At 41.3% G+C, this 25,120-nt stretch overlaps 1 protein-coding gene across 3 annotated transcripts in view; it reads right to left on the bottom strand.

The window, feature by feature from the left end:
* The window catches only part of trappc9 (trafficking protein particle complex 9), a 203,777-nt gene that overhangs the window by 2,834 nt on the left and 175,823 nt on the right, over positions 1-25,120 (bottom strand). The window lies entirely within an intron of this gene.

Genomic DNA, 25,120 nt, shown 5'->3' with positions numbered 1-25,120 from the left:
GGGGATTAGCAGGACTGGAGGGAGGGATGGAGGGGAGGGGAGGGGGGGTTTCTTTTGTCTAACATTTTGTACTAAAGTGGAACTGTGGAGGATTCTGGCAGAAACAAGAATTAAGATCTTTCAAACCAACATTCAGATCTGGTGCACGGTCCATTCACAGGATTCCCACCCAATCTCCACTTCATTTGTATTCATCAAAACTCGAGCCGGCCATTAATGGCCTATCATACTGTTTCTGGTGGAGGATCAATAGGCTTTGTTTGTCCTAAAATACATTTTATTGACATCAGCGCAGAGTGCCGGAGCTGTGGGTATTAAACTGAATTCCCTCCTGTTAATCTCATGCATGACTAATTTCTGTCGAGAAAAGGGGCGAATGAGATTGTTGGAACAATCCCACCGTGTGCCCGACACACACACACACACACACACACACACACACACCTTCCTGATGTACACTTGGCTTTACCACCCCACCCCCCCCCTTCTCTCCTGTCACAACCAACAACGAAACACTGAGTGAGTTCAATTCAATTCCGCTAATGTGTGGCCAGTCACTCCTGATGTGGCCCCTATTTGGCTAAGGTGCAGAGGGAGACACAATGATTTGTTTTGAACAACGAGCTCAGTGAACTGGGCTCCCGTACGCTCCTGGCAGACCGAGGAGGAGACTGACTCCAAACATGGGGGATTCAGGGGCACCCGAAGAGATCGCCCGAGTAATGACTCCTCCGAGAATAACGGTGGCATACACACACACACACACACACACACACACACACACACACACACACACACACAAACACTTGTCATACGCTTTCTAGTGTCACGCCCGCGGCTGTGATAAACACTGTGAGTCAGAGCGGCTGAGCCTGCGTGACAGCCTGATGAAAGAGCCGAGCTGCGCTCGCTGCCGCTGGTGTGCTGATCTGTTGCGTACAGAGAGGGGGGGTGAGGGTCGATGGTGAGGGGGGGGGGTATGAAGATAGACAGACGATCCAGCAGGAGGGAGGGAGATGATGGGGTTAGGGTGGGTGTGGGTGGCTGAGGCCGTACTGTCACAGGCAGCGAGAGAGAGCCCCGGGGAGGCTGGAGCTACAGGAGGGTGACATTCAGCTCCACGTCTGTATTAAAAACACACTTCACTCAGCGCAGACAACCAGCAGCTCTCACGAAAGGGCTCAGGAGACGAGTCTTTTTGTTTTTGGCACGAAAATAGAAAAAAAAAAAAGTGTCTCTCAGTTTGCTCATACTAGTTAGTATTATTGATGTTGGCGTCATCCACTTGAGGTCAGGACCAGGAGTGAGAATCACCACACACCCTGATGTATAGAGCAGGGTTAGGTATGAAGTCTCAATACTTGAAAGTTCCTAATTTAATTGAACTAAATAAAATAGTGGCTGCTTGTGGATTGATGCCACTGAAGGTTTGGCTTGTTCTGATGATTACGTTGCTAAAAGTGAGGTAAAAAAAATAAAAGCTGTGTGTTGTAAGTATTGTTTTAGTTTTGTTTTCCTACAAAGAGATTGTATTGATGCTGGTATAAAAAAAAAACATTCAACTGATATCCATATAATGCGCTGTAACCCTCAGAAGTTTCTTCTTTTGAGCAGGTAAAGAGCAAGAAGATATTCAGTAATTTAGCAAGCAGATTATTGGCAAAGCTAATACTGGATTTACACCCGTCTAAGATCCAATCACAATCACAGTCTGATCACCTCCACTGCAATGCAACCTGTGGGAGTTTACGCCTGGCAACAACACGGGTTATTCCTTATGTGGATAAAATATCCAGATACAGATCACATGGGAGGTGTGTAAAGGAGGTCTCATAACTTGCCTGCTCACACACTGTATCACAAACATTGTGTTTGGATTACACTGTTGTTAGTCACTTACATGAGATCACTTAACAGAAGCTTGAAAGTCGCCGTTTTAAGACACTCCTTTTACCTGCAAGTCTATTTTTACATCAGGCGGGAGAGTAAAGAAAGTTGTGTTTGCCATGAAAAACCAGGTTCCCCTTTAAGTGTAGGTGATGTGAATGACATTACAACTGTAAATCTAGTTGTTGTAGCTGAAACATCATTTCCATCACCTCCTGCAGCTGTAAAGTGCTTATGGACACTTGTGGATTTTTGCTTTTCCTTGTATAACCTCAAGTGATGGTGCATTAGACACCAGTGCACACACACATACGTGCACACACATGTATAACAGAATCTTTTCATAGCTGGTAGCGCTGAGCCTATAGTGACACCTTAGCAAGTAGTTATATTTAGTTTGTTCAAAGTCTTGTTGCTAGGAGATGTGCAAATTATAGGTAGCCTACATCGGCTCTAAAACTGGAAATAAATTCTTTCACATTAAAAGTGAACAAAAGAGGATGGTTAGTCTGTACTCCCACACACATGCAGCTCAGTCACACACACCTACAGCCTGTACACTTGCTTAAGATTTTCTCTACGCTGCTACCCTGGATTGTGTATCAGCACAGAGGCAATCAGCTGATTTAGATAACCGACACGTACACAGAAAAACAAGCAGTGGGAGCAGAGGGAAGAGAAGGTGGCCCACTGCAACTGTGCTCAAAAATTACTTGTTAGTATATATATATATATATATATATATAAAAAAAAGATTTCCTCACAATTGTGGAAAATTAGTGCTGATGAGATGAGACGACACTAAATAAAATATCCACATGTTTAGACTGATCATCCTTTGCTTAACCTTCAAAACAAATAACCAGGAGATAAAGGCTCCTGGTCCTGGTTCTCTGGGGGCTCTCAGCAAACATCTTTGCATCTCCCCAGAGAGGACTCGGAAGGTCACAACAAAACACTGCTTTTTAAAAGCAGAGCTGAGTGCTGTAGTGCCACTGTACCAATGCTCTTTACCTACGCAGCCCTCTGTTAAGTAGGTATGTCGAGGAATGCAGTTTTCCCAGAGGCTGAATATGCATAGGTTCCATCCCTCAGGCTTATAGAGGGAAATTATATATAATATATATAGATATAATATAATCTGAGGAAAATATCTACTTGTGATTTTTCTGATAAAAATTGAAGTTGAAATTGTCATGCATTCAAATGGACCTCTGTATTTGTGGCCTACAAAGTACAAAAAAACAGTTTGTCTTGTATTTATCAAAGTATATCATGTACTACAGTAGTGTTTAAATATAATTAGAACATTCAGAGGATAAATATTTATTGATTTTCACAGTCCAGTTATGATAATGACAAAGTAGTGGTACAACCTGTAGCGCTACTGTTAGCAGCTCCGCACTGTAGCTGTGCTTAAGCTAACGTTAGCTTCTCAGATTGTCTGCACAAGCTAGTTCGTAGCCCTGAATCCTGAAAGGTCTCAACTCAGAGATTTTAAGGTCAAAATGTTCAAAAACAGTGATACAGTATGATGTGCTGTAAAGTTTAAATAAGTTTCTGCCAACTCTGTTTACCAGATGTTTGTTATTTATATTCTAAAACTGCTGAGCTACTTGTTAGCTTCCTGCTAGCCACTCAGATTCATCACGTTGTATTCTGCTTAGTGTAAGCTGGTTTCAGCCCTTTACATCTGTTTGCCCCTGTTGTCTGGGCATATAGAGTATTTTAAGCCAAATTCCCAGTACAGCTGTTCTCATTTACATATTTTTCCAGTTTATTTTGTCAGACAACAGGATGAGTACGAAATAATGCCTGAGATGCGGCGCATTAATGCTACATGCTAACCAGCAGTCACTTCCAAGCTACTGCTCTGCTGCCGCTAAAATCCTGATTTAGTAACCCGCGACGTCGTCTGACAAAATCACCAAACACATGAGTTAAAGACAACAAATGTGCTGTGATTTCGGCTACATGTACATGTAGAAATCACTCAGAGACAAAGAAGCACAGCCTGCGCATGCGTAGCTCATTCAGGTCTATATCTGATTCTGAGCAGGACTGAATATGTTACTGCTCCTCTCTGCCTCTCAGAGAAGACTGAGAGAGGTGTGCCAGTCACTCACGAGGCAGTACTGGGGACTGTAGCTAAGGTTTATCCAAAAAGTCACTAGATTTGTCACAAGGTGCTCTTTTGAAAAAAAAGTTAGAGGGGTGTGAAAAGTTGCTAAATCTAGCGACTAAGTCTCGAAGTTGGCAACACTGCTGCTGACAGCTGTCATTAAAGCTGTTAAATGACACTTGTTACACTGCTGATTATGCAACTCGAAATTCGAAAGTAGCAATGAAAAACAATCACTTGTTCAGCCCTGCAAATAGTTCAGATCCTTGCTGCACTTTTTAAAGGCCCACTTTTTTTCAGAGGCTTTAACAAAGACATGAAAGTCAGTTTCTTCCCAGCCTGGTGATGATATTAGCTGGAGGGGGGGAGGAAAGGAGGACGAGCTGAAGAGGAGAATAGAAAATGAAGAGGTGAGTGAGCTGCAGAGGAGCACAGTTTTGGCCCGTTAGAGGAATTGTCCTAATAAAACAGGCCACTAAACACAGAATAGGTAAATGTCAGCAGGAAGGAGGATGGAGGATTTGGAGGGAGAAATATCACTGCGACAAAACACTGCTCCAACAAGCGCTGCGCAAGCAACAGGTACATCACAGGGTGAGTGTGTGTGTGTGTGTGTGTGTAACGGAGTGTGTGGTAGTCTTAACATAATGGTGTTCGTTAAGAAATGACTCAGGAGGCTCATTTTTCATACGCTGGTTTGCTGTGTTGCGACGGGTTCATTAATAAATTCTGAGAAATAAGAGGAATTGATCTGTTTATTAATTTCCTGCCCATGCTGACGGGCAGCTACATTACTTACAACATGTTACATAACCCGGGAGCTTGGATGGGCTTTTATGTTAGCACACACACACACACACACACACACACACACACACACACAGACACACACACACACACACAGCTCTGCCCAGATGCTGCTGCTGCTGGAGTCTGCAGAGGCAAAGCGCTGCGGCAGGCGTCGCCACAGCAACCAGGAGAGAAACAGAGAGAGGGATGACACCTCCCTCCTGGATGAATATGAAAGCCACAGATCAAACTACTACTCGGAGATTAAACAAGCCTCTCCGCCCCTCGCCGCTCCGCTTTCACCCGTGAAGTGCGAGCGCAGGTGAAGATAAAGATGACGACCGACACTTGCAGATTTGCCGGTGTTTACGAGATTATGCTGTGCGTCACACCGGGTGTCTATTCAGCTCATTAAGATTCACTCACAAATATCGTTGTGTGTGTGTGGGGGGGTCCACAACAAATACAGATGTCATGTTCATCACACCTCACACTGTATGAAGTGACATCTCTGAAGTGTGTATAGGAAGATGCTTATTAAACAAAGGGGGAGTTACTCTGCTACAAAACTGATTACATCAGAAATATGCTACGATGTAGGGGCGCACGTGTGTGTGTGTGTGTCTGTGTGTGTGTGTGTGTGTGTGTGTGGTGAAGGAGAAGCAACAGTATAAAGAGGAGAAGTAAAGGATTTTTGGCAAATTTTGAAAAAGGCATGTTGTGTTTTTGCAGAAAAGTGCTGTTGCGTAACTTACTGTGGCACATCAGGAGCTGAATGAAGGGATTATATAATAAAAGAAAATCTACAGTACATTTCAAATAATTATACATTTATTTGTCACCAATTGACAAAAAAGATTTATTTTGCCCTGAAAATAAAAGTAAAGTAATAAAAGAAAAAGAAATAAATAATAAACTAACTAACTTTCTAACCAATCGGGAGACGAGCAGCTCCTGTGTTCTGAGAGGTAAAGTGACTGATTTTGTCAATGGAGTCTGGTGGTTTTGAACAGAGTGATTTAACTGCTGTTTGTGGTTAAACAAAAAAGGATCTTATTCTTTCACAGAAGTGTCTGCCTCTGTAGGAAACCCATCCATACTGTTGTCAGACACTTATAATGACAATATGAACCTGTCAGTGGCAAAAACAAGCTCTTTTAGTGGATGTGGTGGATTAAACGTCCCGTTGTTTAGGTTGCAGCTGCTCTCAGTAGTGGACCGATTGCAAAGACATTCGTCCCTATCAATCATTTACAACCCAAAAACACGGAGAAAATAAAAAGTTATCCTTCAAATTCTATAATAATGAGCGTAATCTGAAAAAGAGATATTCTATTTGTTTATTTCCAATGAAGCTTCATTAAACCAGCTACATCAAACTGAGGTTGGAGAACGGTTCTTGAAGGGAGACTTTGCAGAGATGGCAGCCAAAGACGACAAGGTCAGTAACACTTGTAATTTGTCATCCACGTTGCATTCACCACTGGTAGCCATGACCGGTGAGACCAAATCAGGGAGCGGCTGTGGGTGTCTACTGTCTCCAAAGGTCATCTGTTTCTGTTCGTCCAGACTACAACTTGACTCTGGAGTTTTCAAACTAAAACGGGGACGGCAGCGTTTTCCAAAAGTCTCCGTTTTAGCCGCCGGAAGACGCAGTAGTGTCGACAAACAGGTGTCAACGTAGCAAAAGAGACGCGTGGCTGGAACAGAAGACATGAAGGCTTTTCGCCCCGCTTGTCCGTCCATTAGGGGCAGATATTCAGTTATGTGTCATGTGATATGAGATAATGATTACATGTTGAATATACCAAATGCCTACAGAGCACAACTTATAATAAACAACGTGTCCCACATGTGGAGACATTGTACTGATGCATTTAAATATAACAAAACCCCTACAACCAGGAACTGGTTAAAAAAGTGTCAGTGTCTTTTTCCTCCAGGATGAACATTAGTGAAGAGTTGTGCTCTGGCCCAGATGACCAGGTTATCAGGGTTTAACAGCTCTACCCCGCCAGCGGCCGCTAGCCAGGCAGGGTCATTGATGAATGCTCCGATGGAGCCAGAGGATGTGCTTTAAAAGGTTGAGGTGTGCTGCAGTAAGTCTAAAAATAACCTGCCAGCCTCTGATATCCCCCTGAGCCATCTGCCCCTTTTATAATTATCCCCATAACAACCACTCACTTGATATCTGTTGTCTTTTCCTTCAACCAGCGTTTTAAAGATTCCATCTGCTCGGACGAAGAGAAGCCAGGAACACGTTTGGATATTCTCCCACTCACTTGAGCTGGACATGAAACACTTCCACATTTATCAGTTCAGACCAGGAGGCCTATACATCTTACAGTCTACTAATTTTTACTTCTCTGTAGCAACATATGCAGTGTGATAGACGGTAATGTGGTGAGGACAATATAAATCAGCCATAAATTTGCAGCCCTAACTCCTCCCATTGCAGCATCTTTCTAAAGGCTGTGAGTAACCGTCGTCCATCTGTGCCTCGCTTTGAAATCCAACACTGACTGTGTGTAATTATTTCGCTGTTAGCAGGGACATATTTAAGCAGCTTCACCCCAAACAAGCGGACTCTGCTTGGCTGCTATAATTTCAAGGGGCGGCGTGCAGCAGCCTGTGGCAGAAAGACTGGAGGGTTGTGTTGCAGCAACAGTTTATAAGCTCGCCGGACTAATATTGGCCGGTCTCCACGCAGGACACCTAACTGAGCTGCGCTGTGAACACGCTCCGCGTCCACGGGAGCAACGGCATTACTCATCCAAAACAGCCGACGCTGCTTTCATTCTCCACTGGCGGCTGTGTGACTTCTGTTTACTCAAATAACACTTCTCCCTCCTTCCCTCACCCTTCATTCAATCTCTCCACGTTCCTCTCCGAGAGCAGGAGTGTTCTCTGCCGGCTCGCTGTTTGCACGGCAGCGCCAAAGGTTATGATTGTTTAGCATCCTTATCCTTCACTTCCAGCCAACACTCAACCAAGCTTTTCAAAGCAGGTGAGGACACAGAGGTTAAGATGCTTACACACACTTATTGAGACATTTAACAATGCAACTTATGTCACGTCACACTACGACAAGTGGGAATAAGAGTGCACTCATACGTAGTGCTTCAAAAGAGAATCACAGCAGAGCTGAAGAGACTCGTGTAAGTAAGGATAGAAAAAAATAATGAATGAATACAAATATAAGCTGCCACAATGACTGAATCTGGGGTCACGATCGGCTCTCGCTGTCAGAATTGCTCTTATTTTTAACGCTAAACTTAATGTTAATGATAACTGTAGAGGAGGTCTATGAATATTAATCTCTGAGAGCTGCTGCGAGCTGCCAACTGCTGGTTCCTGCTCTGTTCACACAAATAGATGCCTGGTTTGCTTCGGCTATTGTCTCCTGAGGGGACGTCTTCCTCATAGGTTTGGTGCACGCACACACACACACACACACACACACACACACACACACACACACACACACACACACACACAAAGTTTAATACACAGACAGTAACTAAAGACATGGTGCTGGTGGCGTCTCTGTGCCTCCGACAAGGTGCGTGTCGGATCATCAAACAGCCTCTAAAGCCCACTCCTCCACGCCTCTCTGACACTGGAAGTGGGAGGCTGCGCTTGACAATTTTTTTATTTATTTATTTATTTTTTTTGTAACTTTCCAAAACCCCACAATTTAACAAGCGCAGCAGCTGGCCAGCTGTGCGGGGAACAAGGAAAAAAAAAAAAAAGTAGCGGGTTTGAACTTCTCTTTTGAGCTGTCACTCCATTTTTCTCAAAGCTATTTTCACGAGCACAAATGAGTGCAAACATTTTTCACCGCCTCTGATGAGAGACGGTTTGGACGTGTGAGTCGTTATCTGGAGAACGTGTCGTACATATTACACTGCACATGCGTTATACTAACTGAAGGCTCCGCTGTGAGCCGAGCCTGAACAAGGCTCAAGGCAGGAGGAGTCCAAGGCTTCATGCTGTTAAAAGCTCCATATTTTCTTCTTCTTCTGTGTTTTATCTGAAGTCTTGATCCATAAAAAGATATATTTGTGGTTTTAAGAACCTAAAATCATCTCAGTGTAGTTTTACATCTCCTCTCTCAGGCTTCTCCCCGGAGCTCTAGTAACAACAGGTGGGTGAGCCAATCAGAAGAGAGGAGAGTGGTGTGTCCTTCTTAATGTGAGTGTTGAAGTAAGATAAGCTATTTACATGTATTTATCTGTCACTTGAAGAGGTCTGGATGTTCTCTCATGCCTTGGGTTAGGGGCTAAAAACACTCTATGAATGGAAGTAAATGTAATCTGAGCCCGACATCGCGTCGGCTAATCGAATCAGAATTGTTTTGAACCCGTCATCCAATCTGTTTGGGTTTATCTTTCACATATATTATTATATATATATTTCACAGTCCTCCTCCCGTCAAATATACTGTATGTTCTTTTTATTGTTTCGTCGCTCGGCCGTTTGACGTTCACAGGTTTTTCACACTTGAGCTTCTAACTCTATTTAAGGTCGTCGTGCTTCCATTCATACGGCTGACAGTTAGTTTGGTAACACGTTAAAATGAGGAGATGAAAGCTTCTGTCAAGTGTCTGACAGCGAGCGTGAACATGTTGCTATTTGCTGGAAGCAGAACGCACCAATGTAAACCTCCTACTGGACTCAAGAGTACCAGTAGGAAAGATCCGTTTGATTGGTTACCTGATTCTTGCTTATTACTCCACAGTCTGGAAACTGTGTGGTGCAGCTCCAAGCACCAGTGACCGAACCATGTTCAGCATTATTTAGATCATGATCACGATCTGTTGATTCAAACTCTAAATGAAGCTCTTAATCATGTCTGTATGCTTTCAACGCACGGTCACATATGAGATGCGTATCTCACTGTTTAATGAGCAGTTGTGTGTCATAAAGTTGCAAATTAGTTTATATTTCTCTTTTGTTTTTCTGCCTCTAAATTGGAAGCATTTAATGTCACGTGGATTATATTTGTATCCACATACAGACAAACAGATTTTTCCCATATCTGCCTTCATGTAATGGTGAAGAAACAACAGGAAATGTTGTGAGAGGAGGGGAGAGAGAAAAGACACAGTGCAGCAGCATGTTGCAGGAACATCGTTTACACTCCTGGACATCACCTGGAGCATCTTGTTTTCACTGAACTGTGAGTGTGGCTAATCAGGAAAAAATAACACTGTGGGTCTAGTATCTTTGCAATACAGCAACTTCCCAAAATAGAATAAATCAATAGTGTGGGGGAGCAGTAGTGCGGTGGCTGGGTGCCATTACACTTTAATGGCCCCACACTGAGATGGCAGTCTTGGCTTGGGGCTTCCTGCTGAGCAGTCATATAATTCTTCAATCTCGCTCTTTTTCTGAACTCTACCTGTGCTCTGATTTTTCTGTCCAGAGCCGACTATTACATCCATATTATGAGTTTAATTTACGTGAGCTGATGAGCTTGACGTGGACTCGACAGTCACTGAACTGGGTTTGAACTGAACAACAGTATTTTGTCACATCTTGTTTCATCTTCTGTTCTATTACATCGTTCTGTGATTGTTTGTCGTCTCTTAATTTATTACATGACCTGCTGCCAGATGTGGCTGAAGCAAGCAAAGTTAACTAGAAGTGCCACCTCATGCTTGTATGCCTCCGCCAACCACCTCTGTCCAGACTCATGTGATATATGTAGTGAAGTGTTCAGATTCAGGTGTTGTTGCGCTCGTGGCAGCTGACGTCGCCTCGAGCAGAGACGAGCGGCGACTACAGAGGCGTGATGACCTCACTTCTCTCTGACTCCACACCATCAGTTAATACCCCAGTCGTGATTTTTTTTAAAAGCTTTTACATGTCTTCAAAAAGGCCGGTTGCTGTGTGTTCACACTCATGCTCTTGCAAAATATTACTGACTTTCTAAGAGGAAAGGCTTTTGAAGATGAGGTAAGTACGCCGAGGCAAACGACAAGTCAGAAGTTTAGTGGTGGAGACGTAGAACTCGTGTAGTTTTCTTTAACGCCTAGCTTTAGCTTTTTACTCTTGGCGATTTTATTAAGGCTCCAAAAATAATAAAAGTGGTGTTTATTCGTGAAGATTTTCCTGCTGAACTAAAGATGTAATTATCACAAAGTTTTGTTTGGCACAGAGTTTATTTTCTGCCATAATCCAAAAGCCAATGGGAAAAATGATTTCGGGTTGGCAGACTTCAGGGTTGGCCTACAAAAACTCAACATCCCTGCAGCTCTCAACTTCCTGGAAGTGCTGTGCTGTGTTTTCAGTGCAGGTGCTTGCATAATGTGTGCACTTCAGTTTTGTGTGTGGCTTAAATTGCTTGTAGACATGTTTGCGGAGCCAAGAGTGTTTGTTGGAGTTCTTGGCTGTTTTTTAGTGAAAAGTGATGTTTGACCTCTTTTTACCTGAACAGGTGTTTTTCAGTTTAGTTTCCTGTAGTCCCAAGTGAGGTAACATGTTTTTTAATGAGGTGTGCAGCAACTCAAATGTCAGTAACACCAATCAAAATCCAATCCACACAATCTCTCACACATTTACTCTACTGGAAACACTCAGAGTATTCTTGCCAACATGCTGATGAACTAAAGATTGATTCACACATCCATAATAGACATCAAAGGAGGAGGAACAGAGATTAGTTTATGATATCGCACTAGAAGTGTATTGGTTGTATGTAAAGGAAACCACAGTCCACCGCTGCTTCCTGAGTTCCCACAAGATAAAATCAATGTCTGCTCGATCGGAAAAGAAATACATTTGATTTAAAACACAGAAGTCATTTAGATGAGATCCCAAAGAGCCAGGCCACAAAATGACGTCGGGATTATTGTTGTGTTTACTAAAGAACATCAGTTTTCATGCTTGTATAGGAGCTCTGTGGTTCAGTAGCGTCGCGGATCATTTGCTCTGAACTCAGAGCTACAGTATCTACTTCTGTGTGAAAATGGACAACTCCAGGGCCTGTGGAGCACTTCAAATACATGTAGCCTGCTTTCAGTACAAGAGCATTATGTCATGGACTAAAAATAGTCATTTAATCTAAAAGAAAAAACCTTCAACTTGAAGAGTTCAATAGCTGGCGGTAGTGTTACATGTACAGGCGCACTGGAGAATCAGAACAGTAGAAATTGTGTAAAAGTCAAAAAACGTATTCGAAGCTGCTGTTTTCTACACAAAGATGGATTCAGAAATCAGGCAGGCAAGACTTTTAAATGGAGTTAATATTAATCACTATTAGAACTTGCCAGAACAGAAATTGGTTGTTTAGCAGGTTAGGAATAAAATTCTCTTCACAGTGGGTTGTGATTTTTCAGGATCACTGACGGCTGCACAGCGCTGCTTTGAGCTAAATACTAATGTCAGCATGCTAACGAGCCCAAAATGGCGACGTTAACATACCAATGTTTAGCAGGTATGATGTCTTATCATGCTAGCATTTCTTTTCTCCTAATCTTGTTCAGTTTCATTTTTTTAAATAGTATAGCGTCTAATCTTAGTGGTGAAAAGATTCTTTTCGTTTTTAGCTTTCGTTCCTTGGTCTTATTTTTTTATATAACTTTACATTGGCTAGTAGTGGGAGGGGTTGCCAGTTCGTGTAATGAGAACTGAACTGAACATTGCCAACTGCCAATTAGTGCTACACACAAGGCACAGCGTTTAGTCATAGGTTATTACAATTCATCCTGACTGACAATGCCAAACCTTGAAATCTCATATAGTAGGAAGAGAGGGAAGGTCTTCCTCCGAGCAGCTACACATAGAAAAATCCAGCCTTGTGCAGCTTTAATTGAGGACATTTGTTGTTTCGGGAATGCTATTTGTTTTTTTTTAATTCTTATTCCCCCGCTGCATATCTTCCCTAATAAACATCATTATGCATCAGCAGCATATGAGCTATGGGTTTTGGCATTCTTCCTTATCTGCTTCCCCTCCCACACATGCACCTGCAACCAAACGGCAATAAAAACTGCAGTGATCTCCTTTTTCTATTTTCCAGATGTAATTTACTGCCACTTGGCCTCAATTAGGCAGAAAACAAAACAGAAGAAAACAAAACAAAACAAAAAAACTTCAGTTTGGGATTGATGTCAGAAAATTCTGAATTAATTAAGACTAATCGAGTGCACGGCTCAAGGAGGCAAATGGCTGCTTGTGGCAATTACATAACTTAAAAGACAACATTGGCCAAATCTGCATTTGCTCTTAGGGGCAGATTACATGATAAATGGATCATACAACAGCGACTCAAGATTTGATTTACCTTCCCTTTAATCTCACAAGCAATATCATTACAGATGGAAAGTTGCAGAGGAAAAGTTACAACCAAAACACTGTTCGTGAAAGAAACCTTATGTAATTTCATACTCCCATATTCTCACGGAGGCTTGAAGCACAGTCAGCCGTGAGCTCGCGGAGCGAGTCTGAAGCTAGTGGTCCGTGTCGGAGCCGAATTGGACAGGAGATGAGTGTTCAACAGGCCCCCATACCGAGCATTTAAAGGCAAATCTCTGTTAATCACATATGGATGGAAAATAATTAGGGCTATCTTCCCCTGGCAGAAGTCGATACCCTGAGTGTTGAAGCAGGAAAAAAAGAGCTGCTGTAATAAATCTGATCAGATAATCCAGTATGCTGATTTCAACACAACCAGAAGAGCTATTCTCACGGTCTGTGACCACATAGCAGGACAGACTGCGTTCCCTGCTCTCTGATCAACTTATTTGACCCACGTCAAGTAAAAAAACAAAACAAAACCAAAAACAAACTCAAACTCACTCATTTCCACAAAATAAGGGGCTTGTTATCTGTTTAAAAACTCTTTACTCTAACTGCTATGAAATCAGGCAGATTGGGTGTAGGGCCACAAACAAAAATGTAATTACAAAGTTGTGTTTTTATTGACTCTGGCCACCGTGACAGTCCATAAAGTCACTCATCCGAGTTATTGTCAACAGAGCGTTTCCAGAAAGTGTCTGCTGATAAAGCGATGACGTAGAGGATTGATTTGTTGGTTTGGAGTCACTGGTCACGAATAGAAATGAGAGAAAATACGCACATTCTTATTCATGCGTAGAGAACCTTTTACAGGAGTTGTTTGATTCTCATATACGTCCAATAAACACGGTGTAAGGCTGCAGCTAGCGGCTGGTTAGCTTAGCATCGAGGCTGATATTGCCTTGCTCTTCCAAATGTAACATAATCTACCTACTTTTATATGAATATTCACTGATTCACACGCATGTGGATTGTTTATTTTGCTTAAAAGCTTAAGTGTAGGCAATTTGTTTGTCATATGGGATACAGGAGGTCGAACAACCCCACAACTGACATCACAGTGCACCAGAGTATGTGACATCACCTTTTTGAAACTGAAACCCCGCCCCCTTCACACCTTGAAATAAGCAGAACGACGGGCAGGACATTCTGTGTTACTGTGGGACTCGTTTGAAGAGGAGCTGTATGAGAAAATGAGTTTTCAGATTCTTTAAATTAACGGATAAAACGGAGAGAGAGGTGCGAAGCTTCTCATCTCACACAGTGAACAAGCGTATTTCTCAAAATGTCCAACTATTGCTTTGACATACACTGTATATACCCGACGTATGAGAGCCACACATATTCATCTCAGGCGTACGGGGCTAATGACGATCTGACCTGGGATAACCTATCCTTCATTATGTTGATCTAGTATCTTCTCCAACTCTCCTGGGAGGGAACATCTCTCCACACAGGGCCTCTGGCTCTTTGAGTCTTCTCTTTGGTCTCATTTTGTAAAGCACTTCTGAACATCAAACTCTTTGACATACAGTAATGCGGCTCTGAGTCACATCTGTGATTACAACTCAGTGATTACATCACATCTGATTAAACTCGAATGACTTTTTTTTTTCTTTTTTTTTTTCTTGAAAGGCAATTTCTGGATGTATCATTATAATTAATTGGGTGCTATCTTGCTCACTGATGTAGGAATAGACTGCAGACATTCCTGGGAGTATGGTTGTGGTGGTGGTGGTGGTGGTGGGGGGGTTCGTTGGGTTTGATGAATCAGAATCAAAACTTTATTGATCCACACAGGGAAATGACTTTGTTGCAACTGTGCAACATGCAATTATGAGAGAGGGAGTAAATAAAGTCAGGTAAGGCTGCGGTCTTTAATATTAGCATTCAGTCCACCAACAGGCTGGTCCAGCTGAAATATTACAACACTACAATCAGTCCACCGGGAGCCTCACAACACACACAACAGTCTTAGCGATAATTAAAAGACAGGAAACTGTTTACAATATTCACAAACCTAAATAATTATTTGATTATTTCTGTTATTGTGTGAAATAATCAGATAAAACTGGACTAAAAAAATACAATATATGTGTCATTATGCAATGATGGGCAGTCGAGTGCTTCAGCCATGTAAGAATAATATCTACAGGTTGCTGCAGTCTGGAAACAAACAGAAGAAGCACAACAAACTCAAATCCTGCGCACATGAGAAGTGCGTTGCCTGAGAATGGTTTCAATGGGACACAAAGCCTTTATCGCCATCAAATATTTGCTCAGTGGGATTGTATGGCACTCGATAGTGTGTGTGGTGTGTGTGTGTGTGTGTGTGTGTGGGGGGGGACGCTGCACTGTAAAGTACCCGCCGGCTCCTCCTCTGACATAACCTCCAAGAATGGAAAACCAAACAGGGCCGCTGCCGTGTCAACTCCACGCTCGACTCTGCAACCGCAACATCGACAGGCAGCGGAGGTGTGCTTGTTTGAGGAGGGCAGATTCTAAGTGGGGGGGTGGGGGGTGGGGGGGGGGGGTGGTAGAAGGAGGAGGGGTGGGTGACTGTTTTGACTCATATCCAGAAAGATCAAAGTAATTAGTAAGCCTCCCCTGAGAGATTCACTGTAGTGAGGTCTAAACATGGCTGCTGTCATATGCTGTGCTGAACACTTACTCCCATTTCCCTGCCCCTTCTCTTAATATGTCCCGGCCCCAATTATGCAAATGAATCCACTTTACCTTCAACGTTAAAGCGTCTACTATGTGTGGACACCTCCGGGCATGGTGTCCACATCCTAACCTTAAAGCCAATTTAAGACAGGTGAGAAAAAAAACCCAATACAGCTGCTGTTGTGTTGCTGACATCCACATTGACCTTTGTTTAACGAGGCAAAACCTCCACTGACATGAGCGGTTTTCATGAGACTGATCTCTGAAAGGACTCGTTACTTGTTACCATGTAAAATTATTATTTCATATACTCATCTGGTGAAATGATGGATGAACACAAGCTAAGAAACGTAAGAAAAAAAAAAAAGGTAAACGAAAAATAATAATGGTTGTGTTCTGTGTAACGACTCTCTGCATCTGAACAGGAAGTTTTACTTTAAGATACTTCAAAAAAAAAAAAAAAAAAAAAAAAGAGCCACACAACAAACTTCATTTTAGATTTTCCAGTAAGAAAAAATTTGCTCGAAAAATTGTGAAACCACGGCAGACAAGATTTTTCTGACTACGAGCTGTCTGAAAGAAGGCCGGGGAAGCACCTCTGCTTCCTATTCTGCCTTCTCTTTGTGTTTCAAGCTTGCCATCATGTGGGAAGTTGAAAGCTGTAAAAAAAAAAAAAAAAATTGCTCCTGATGACGCAGATGCAGCAGTGACTAGAGGAGGATTTCCCAGGCATGAACCAAAGGGAAGCTTGCTAAAGGGAATGTCGTTTTCTTATGTAAAAAAAAAAAAAAGAAGAAGAGAAACACAGCAACAAAGCCCTGCCTGATCACCCACACACAATCTGCTGCTGCACAATGTTCCTGTTGCTGCTTTTATGTTTCTTGAGTAGATAATGCGACACACAGACACACTGTGGGGTACAGTACTTTTATGTGGCAATTATGTCCTAGACAAATTATCCCTGGGGTACGTATAAAGTCTATAATTATCTATTTATACTTTACCGTATTTTATAAGAAGGAAAACATACAGCACAAAAAGTTTATGCAACAAACTTGTGTGTATTACCGGAGGAAGAAAGAGGAGCTGGAGAGAGAGAGAGAGCGCGAGGGAGAGACTGAGGAATGTCAGATTTATTCTACCTTATACCGTCGCCATGGAAAACACTTGTTTCTGATGTCATGGCGCTCTAAACATAATTATTTTAAACTGTTTAAGAGTCTGACCAATGGATTCTGGGTGTTTGAGGTTGACCACGATTAAATTTTAAAAAATTATAGTAGTTTCAATAAATAAACTTGTCAGCTCTCTCTAGTGGACAAACTATACAACTGCATAAATTACCACAAACATACTGTATCTTTGGCATTTCTCTACGTCAGTTTCTTGCTCACTGGCTGAAATACGGTGGGATCCAAAAAGTCTGAGACCGGGCTAATTTTCCACCAAGGTATCATCTTAGTCGATTTATGATTTGTATGCCAGTGTGCAAGGAACTTTACTCTGCAGGTATCTAAACCAACGAGGCTGTCCTTCTGTGAAAGACGAGCCCATAGGTCATCTGTGCCAGCAGCTTATTACTTATTGCCCCTGCCTCGTTCCAAAAAAAACCCCTTTGCTTACACATGCATCCCAAAATGTTAAACCTCTATAAATTAAAACTGAAGACAGAATGAAATATAAAAAGCATTTGGATTAAAAAAAAAAAAAAAGGCCTTCTATATTTTACGGAGATAAATTTCATATGGTATATTTCATTGGCGTTGCAAAAATTTTAAGTGGAGGTGCAGGTGAAGCTTGGTGATGTGGTAATCACTGACATGCTCTCTACTCTGTAGGCACTACGCAGGCAAACTAGCTTGTCAAGCTACCAGGCTTTCTACCAGTTAGCAGCTAGCACCATTTTAAAACCATACATTAAAATGATTAATTCAAGGGAAAGTATTTGTACCATCCACTTGTGTCTCACTGCTAACTGCAGAGCATGCATCATTTCTGCAGGTCTCTGCAAAAAACAGTACGGTCTATATGATCTATATGATCTACCAAAGTGTCCTTTGGTGCTTATATAAATAACATTAACTTGACTAGACTTGACCGTCATCACCTTGAAGAAACTGTATGTGGAAGTTTTAATCAGATTTACTTCACGTTAGTGAGTGAATCCACTGATTGAGGCAATTCCTTTGGCTTTAATACATTCTGGTCCAAAACTTGGCTTCCATAATTGCTGGTGTGACACAGCCCTTGACTAATCAACAGATGGGTCTTTATCATAATGATTCCAACAAACACTTTTAAACTAAATTGAGTCTTTGGGAAGAATCACATTCCACCATGTGAATGAAGCACAATTTTCAGGGGGGAAAAAAAAAACAAAAACAAGAGTGGCATTACATGCACCGTTTTCTTGGGGAATTATCAGTGTGAAGCAGGAAGGCTAAGGTAATGAGCTGTCAGTACTGCACTGAGGGGTAAATCGCTACAGACGGAACAGTTACCTGCAAGGTTATTATTTCCTCTGCCGAATGAATGGCAATCAATGTCTTCGAAAAGTTGCTCCAGTCACCTCAAGGATTGAAATAGTAAAAGCAGTCTTCTCATTAAAACTTGCTCTACCATCCCGTTACTCACGCACACGGAGATCCACAGAGATTCTTCATCTTATTTTGTAAACAAAACACTCATTACCGAGAGAAGCACTACTTAAGGGGTTAATGCTGTTTGTGTAAGAATGAATAACTTGAGTAGCTTCGGCAAGGCTCGACGTGTAAGGTTTTAAATAAAGCGGTGGAGAATTATTTGTGTGTTTGTATGTTATCCTCTGTAAAACCCAAAGGTAAATCATACAACCAGGTTCACCAGAGATCTTGTCTCTGTTGTGATCTTTTAGCAATGCTTCACTGCAGTTCCTGTAATGACTGCACTGTTGTATTTTAACACATTTTAATTACCATCCTTCTCACCACAGTGGAGATGAATGCACTTAATTTCAGATGTGAGACTGCGAGCCAGCAAACAGACAATACTACTCACTATCATGTGTGACTAAAGCTGAAGAGAATGTAGAGCCTTTAAAAATAAAAACCTGTTCCATCCTTGTCACTGCTTGATTTCAGACTGTGAACGTGAAGCGTTTAAGCCAGGGAAGCTGTCAAACGGGCTCTTTTCAAGGGAGTCAATGCTCCATCCGAGAGGGCAAATAAACACACAATACCAGCAAACCAACAAACTGTAACCTCACTGTGTGCTACAGAAGAAAATTATAGGAGAATTGACAATCAACATGTTAGACATACAACTAATTCAGTTTTCCATTACACAAAAGAAAAGTAGAATTTCTATGAAATTATAAAATCAAATGGATGAAAAGCAGGAGGAGAATGTATTCTTCTTTCATAAAGGCTTAACTGTGCCCCTGGCAGATATTTTTATCAGTATTTTACTTTAAGTTAACTTCAATATGATCTATATCTAAAAAGATCTATTCCCCGTAGGTCACAAAATAACTTCATTAGTTGGATACCTGCATTTTGTTTTTAATTTTTCTAAAGATTATCTTCAAAATTGGCATTATATTCAGTGTTCCACCTGTAGTAATGACAACTCCATTAAATAATACAACTGCTGATACTGCGAGTCATGTCTGATAATTAAAGTTGAAGATGTCAGTGATTATCCATATTGATTGTGTTGAAGCTCTGTCTCCCCTAGCTAACACTAGCTAACATAAACTAAGATTATAGATTCACAGACTGACAAGAGAAGCTTCTGCTCAGTTACCATTATAGTTAGCTAATGCTATTGCTAATATTAAGCTAACTGTAAAATTAACTATTGATTATATTGAGGACAAGCTTCTGCTCAACTCTAAATGGCAGGACATCTTGATTAAGGAGATTTAAATATTAATGTCATGTACTTACATTATAACTGGGGGGTTCTGACCTTCGTTTACTATCTGTGGTCAGTACACAACTGTCACCTAGCTACAAAAATCACTCAATAAAGTGGAAAATGACTTTAAAATGGGCGGCTAATGCTACATAGTTTATTGACCGACCTATCACATACAATTATTGATAACTTTTTTAATTTCAAGACAATACATTTCACTCCCTGACAGACATTTTTGGCACAAGGTACAGACTGGCTTGTGATGTACATTTAACAGCTGACAGTTTCACTTTGCAGAGTTTGGCTAACAAAATACATGTTGTAACAGCTCATAAAAAAGAGCTGCCTGCTAACGGGACTGATCCTACTGCTGGTTTTATAGGGAGAACTGGGAGGCTATAGCGGCAAGGCATTTTATATTTAAACATGTTCACTGTCACAATGGTGTGCTCTATACCTTCTATACAGGCATTCAACAAAGCATCACAGTAGTATCAGTCTATATATTTCTTGGCTTTGCTCAGACTAATGGAACAACTAGCTGCGATCATTATCAGCATCATCTGTATCACAGCATGGAATGACAGCTCTGAAATCAGTCGATTCAACTAAGTCCAGTTGATGGGAGTTTACTCAACTTGATTAATGGAGGAATAATGTGAAATCTCTCTAAAAGCCTGAAGAAGGTCAAACAGAATTAGCCTATGCGAAACAATCCAGGTTCCTAGCCTCTAAATTAAACCACCCTGAACTGCATTACATCTCTAACCTGTCCACCATCAATCACCCGACTAAAGCAGGTACCTAAACCCACTCACTCCATCAGTGTAGGTTGCATCTCTCCTTCTTCTCTTCCTCCTCTCTTTGCATCCACCATACCTGTCACCACCTACGACACTCCATCTCTATTCTTCACCGTGTCACTAGTCAACTCTATCATCCCCGCTCATTAAGCATTGCGGGACTTACTTGCCGCATCTATCTTCACAAGTCAAAGATGATTCTTTCCTCCCACTCTTTTTCATTCATTTCTATCCCCACCCTTGCAACCTCTTCTTCCGTCATCCTCTATCTCAGCATTTCCTATCAGTGTTCCTTCATTAGCGCTGCCGGCTCAATCACTACAGTCTTTCATTTTACTTTCCATTAGTCATATCTTCTCTAATAAATCTGTCCCAGACTTTGCTACAGTTGGTGATATTTTAACAAGCTGTTATGAGAGCCTTTTTTTCCATTTCAAAAAGTTTATGTGTAATGTCTCTCTAACAACTTTGGTGCCAAGTTCTCACTGAGGTGGTGTGTTTTTTACTGCCCATCATATCCATTTCTGTTCATCCAAAACAACCTGCTGTGGTTGCTGAAAAATTAAAGCACATTACTTCCTACACACCAGATTTTTGCCAAGGCTAAGAAAGCTAAAGAGGAAGGTTGAATACTATTGTTTTAAGAAAGTAATAACAGTCAATTATATAAAATTAAACTAGGTTATTTACATTAACTGGTTAATATCGTTTGACAATTTAATGAGAATTTAAAATGGAGAAAAATAATGAGTGCTGGGGGCTATCAATTATCTCTGTAGTAGATAAGTGAAGTAAAATAGCTCTACAGGTCATCAAGCAGGTCATCAAGAGACAGCCAGGGGTGTAATAAATGTCTCTGGGTTAATAAGACTTTCAGACGAAGCCACACAGCAGTGATCAGCCTCATGCTTTATAGGAAACTTCCAGATCATAGATATAACACATTTCTATAACTTGTGGAACGTTTTCTTCTTGATGGAAGAAACCTTTCATAAATGAGATGGAAATTTAAGACCTAAGTTTTTTTGAAAATATAACAGGGAAGTGTAAGATCTCACTGCATCTTTAATTCACCCCTGCAGCCATTAAAATGTTAAGCTTGTATCGAACAGGGACCTTCCATCCAGCTTTCAGTAATTCTTAATGGAAAATCTTTTACCCTCGAAAGACAGTTGTAATCGTTAAAATTTTTATGAAATGAAATCCTCCTTTTGGCTGGACCAGCGCTATAATCGCAAAAGTCCGTGACTGACTGAATGAGTGATAGAGTTGAGTGATCAGAGTTCCACCATTGCGCACCGTCGTTGCACTTTGAGAATGAATTGCCACAAACAGTTTCTATTAGGAAGGCCTTCACAGTCTGCAGTGTTGCCAACTTAACGCATTTGTTGCTACATTTAGATTTTTTATTTTCTTCGTAAAAGCAGTTAGCGACAAATCTAGCGGCTTTTTGGACAAACCATGGCTACTTAGAGGAGAGCCGCAGTGGTTACAGTGGTTCCGCTACTGAATTCAACTATGTCTTCCATTTCGCAGGCGGTCAGCCATATGCTAGATCTTGACGTGGTCTTGTTGATACTATTGATGGTCGGCATTTTCCCACCAATATCCATTCAATGTATTTACATTCTGTAATTTCCTCTCTATATAGTAGTTTCCAATGTTCGGTAAGATCCGCCATTCCCGTGCTGGAAGTTGTTGTTATCACCAGTAACAACAGATATTGTCAAATCAATAGACTCAAATTTAAGAACACAGTTGCAAAATCTATTTAATTAACCTCTTCCCTACTTGCTTAGAGCAAACATTTATATCCTGTGAGAAAAGTCACAATACAAATGTAAATGTAATGCAAAATTAGTGATGTGATGTGTGACAGTCAGCTCAGACTAAGTTAAGTCCATTTTCAGCTGTGTGAGGTTACTCAGTTAATTGAAGTGAAAAGCTGCCAAACTGGAGCTGAATCTGGTCAAGAATCCATGCGATGCCCTCGGCTGGGTGATGAAAGAATGATGATAAATGAATAAATCCCAAGGTTAATCTCAACATTTATTATACAGCAGAGCAGCCGACCCTCATGTCCTTGATGTTAAGACTTATACAAACCCTTTTTCCAGATCATAGTCGTGGATGAATGCAAAACAGTACTACAACAAGGTCTCACGGCTCTCAAGATCTGCTTATACAAAAACACAAGCTGAATAATTCTTAATCTGTCAAATACCACACAACATCTGGCTATTTCTTCCCATCTGTGCATGGACTAAACTGGTGTTACAGCATATGGGAGCTTGTTATGGCTATTGCTGAACACCTGTACAATGTAATGTAATCCGATGCAATAGCGCCTGCAACAAATGTGACACTTGCAAAGCTTATTACGTTCAGTTTTTGTTGAGACTGACAGAAGGGTTTCAGGTGTACGTGGTAATGCTTGAAGCTGTACTTCCTGGTGAAGGCGTTGAATTTCAAGATTTTTCTGCTAGTTTGTGCCTCCATATAGAAACATGAGGGAAAATGAAATGGACGTGTTTATGGATATAAAGCTGTGTTGATAGAGCATTAGCTACTTGAGCCATAGTTTAGATTTCAGACTGAAAGGTGATAAAGGGATGTGGGGGAAATATTATGTAGCAGCTTTTCCTGGGCTTTTAATTGTATCATGTGATTGAAAGCTGAAAGCTCCAGAACAGCTACTAAATGCTACTAAATCTCACACGTGTCTGACAGAAAAGATATGGTTCAATTTTAAGTTCACATTTCACTTGTGCAGTACAACCATGACCCACGATAATCAGTCAACACCATGGCTGAGTATTTCCACCTTGGACCTGTAGTGAGTCAATGAACCAGTCTGATAACAAGAGATTCAGTCAGCCAGCGTATCATATGTTATATCACCTAAGGAACCGATCCCGTCGACTTCCGGGGACAGGGGCGGGACAAATTTGCATTAGCACAACCACGAAAACTGTGTCAGACACTTTTAATTACAAGCTAACAAACAAAATAACCAAATAAACAATGCTAACTATGCTAACCGTTCTGATATGTCTGCTAGTCTCTGGTTCTGGTCTCGACAGACTCCTCATCTGAGTCTGGGTCTGACTGAGGCTCAAACATGTGGCTGTAACCATGTTGATACTCTCCAATCTTTCACCGGTCAACGTAGCGCAAGCAGCGGGCAGAAGGCCCGATACAGATGTGTCAATGAGGAAGTGAGCGTAGATGTGTTTCCAGCCCCAGCTTTTTTTTTTACATGTCTGGAGAAGAACTTTAAGCACGTCTTCATCAGACCTTATGAAGACATGCTACAGTCGATATTTCTTTCAAAATGTATTTTTGTTGCACACAGTTCTTACTGTCTGTGTAACAGGGTTGGTGTAACAGGTGGCAGTGTCTGTCTGTTCTTAAAAAGATGTGACTGAATAAAATCTAAACCATTACAATATTCTCTTCTAATTTCTTCTTCTATCAAAGTGAACCACATCTATCTATCTATGACTTATCCTCTTTGAAATCCTCAAAGAACTGTTTTCCTTGATGATTCCTGGCACTGATAACATAACTGATGAATAAATGCAAAAAGGTTCATTGATATTGCAGTGAAGAGAGGGAAATACTTTAGCTCCTGTCCTCTGATCAAAACTTTACAGTCTAAATGTCAATAGCAGGTTTAGCAAAAATCTTGTTAAGGAGTGAATATCAGATGCAATTATACAGGAGGCAAGAGAAAGACCTCTGTGCCTCTCAGCCAAGGTCTAATTACATAGAGCAGGTTTGCTTGTGTTTGACATAATTAAGAGGTAGAAGAGAGGCTGTGTCACTGATGAGGATCAAGATCAGAGCATCAGGTACAACCTGTTGATGAAGTGCCATCATCCAAAACACTTGAGGTTTTTTATTTTGGCAATTTGATGCAGAGAATATTTTCTCTAAATATTTAAGTGTGTATGCAGTTGCTGGCTTGTCTAGTGAGGAGGTGTAACTGCTTTCCAGTGTTATCTCTAAAGGTGTTTACACACAGTGAGCCCGGCGACGACGGCTTCCTCTGTTTTGGATTGACGGCAGCAGGACACGATGTCGTGGCGGTGGCGCCCAGCTGATTCAACTGTGATGAAATTATTACCATCATTCACGAATACTCAGTAAAAATTCCAATATGCAAACACATCTAATATAGGTGAAATACTAAGATGAAGTGACACCCATCAATATTATGGAAAAAAAAGTGGTGCATTAAAAAAATAAAAAATAAAAAAGTTGTTTCTTCAATCCATTTTCCTTTTCGCTCATGCCTCCCGCCCTTGAATTATTTAATTTTGATACAAGCTGTGTAAGTGCCGGCTCTGAAATAGCTCTGGCTTCTAAAAACAGCCAATGAGGGCACCAAGTTACCAAAACCCGCTGAATGATTTATGGATTTCTGTAATAATAAACGGAAGCTGATTTATTTCGAGCGTCTAGATGGAGACACAGAAACACGGCTCTTAAAGTGGCCCAGACGGAGGATATCCCAAAGACTAAACATAACTTAATAGTTGCTGTAGCACTAAACGACCTTTGAACAACCTAGGTCACGTACATTTGAACATTCTTAGCTGCTTTCTTTTTTAGCTCAGTGAGTGCGTCTGTCCCTCCTGAACTATCG

Source organism: Seriola dumerili, unplaced genomic scaffold (assembly GCF_002260705.1).
Source record: "Seriola dumerili isolate Sdu_G_001 unplaced genomic scaffold, Sdu_1.0 BDQW01000202.1, whole genome shotgun sequence".
Lineage (NCBI taxonomy): Eukaryota > Metazoa > Chordata > Actinopteri > Carangiformes > Carangidae > Seriola > Seriola dumerili.
The sequence above is the reverse complement of the archived record's forward strand: the minus strand, read 5'-3'. Positions and strand labels throughout refer to the sequence as shown.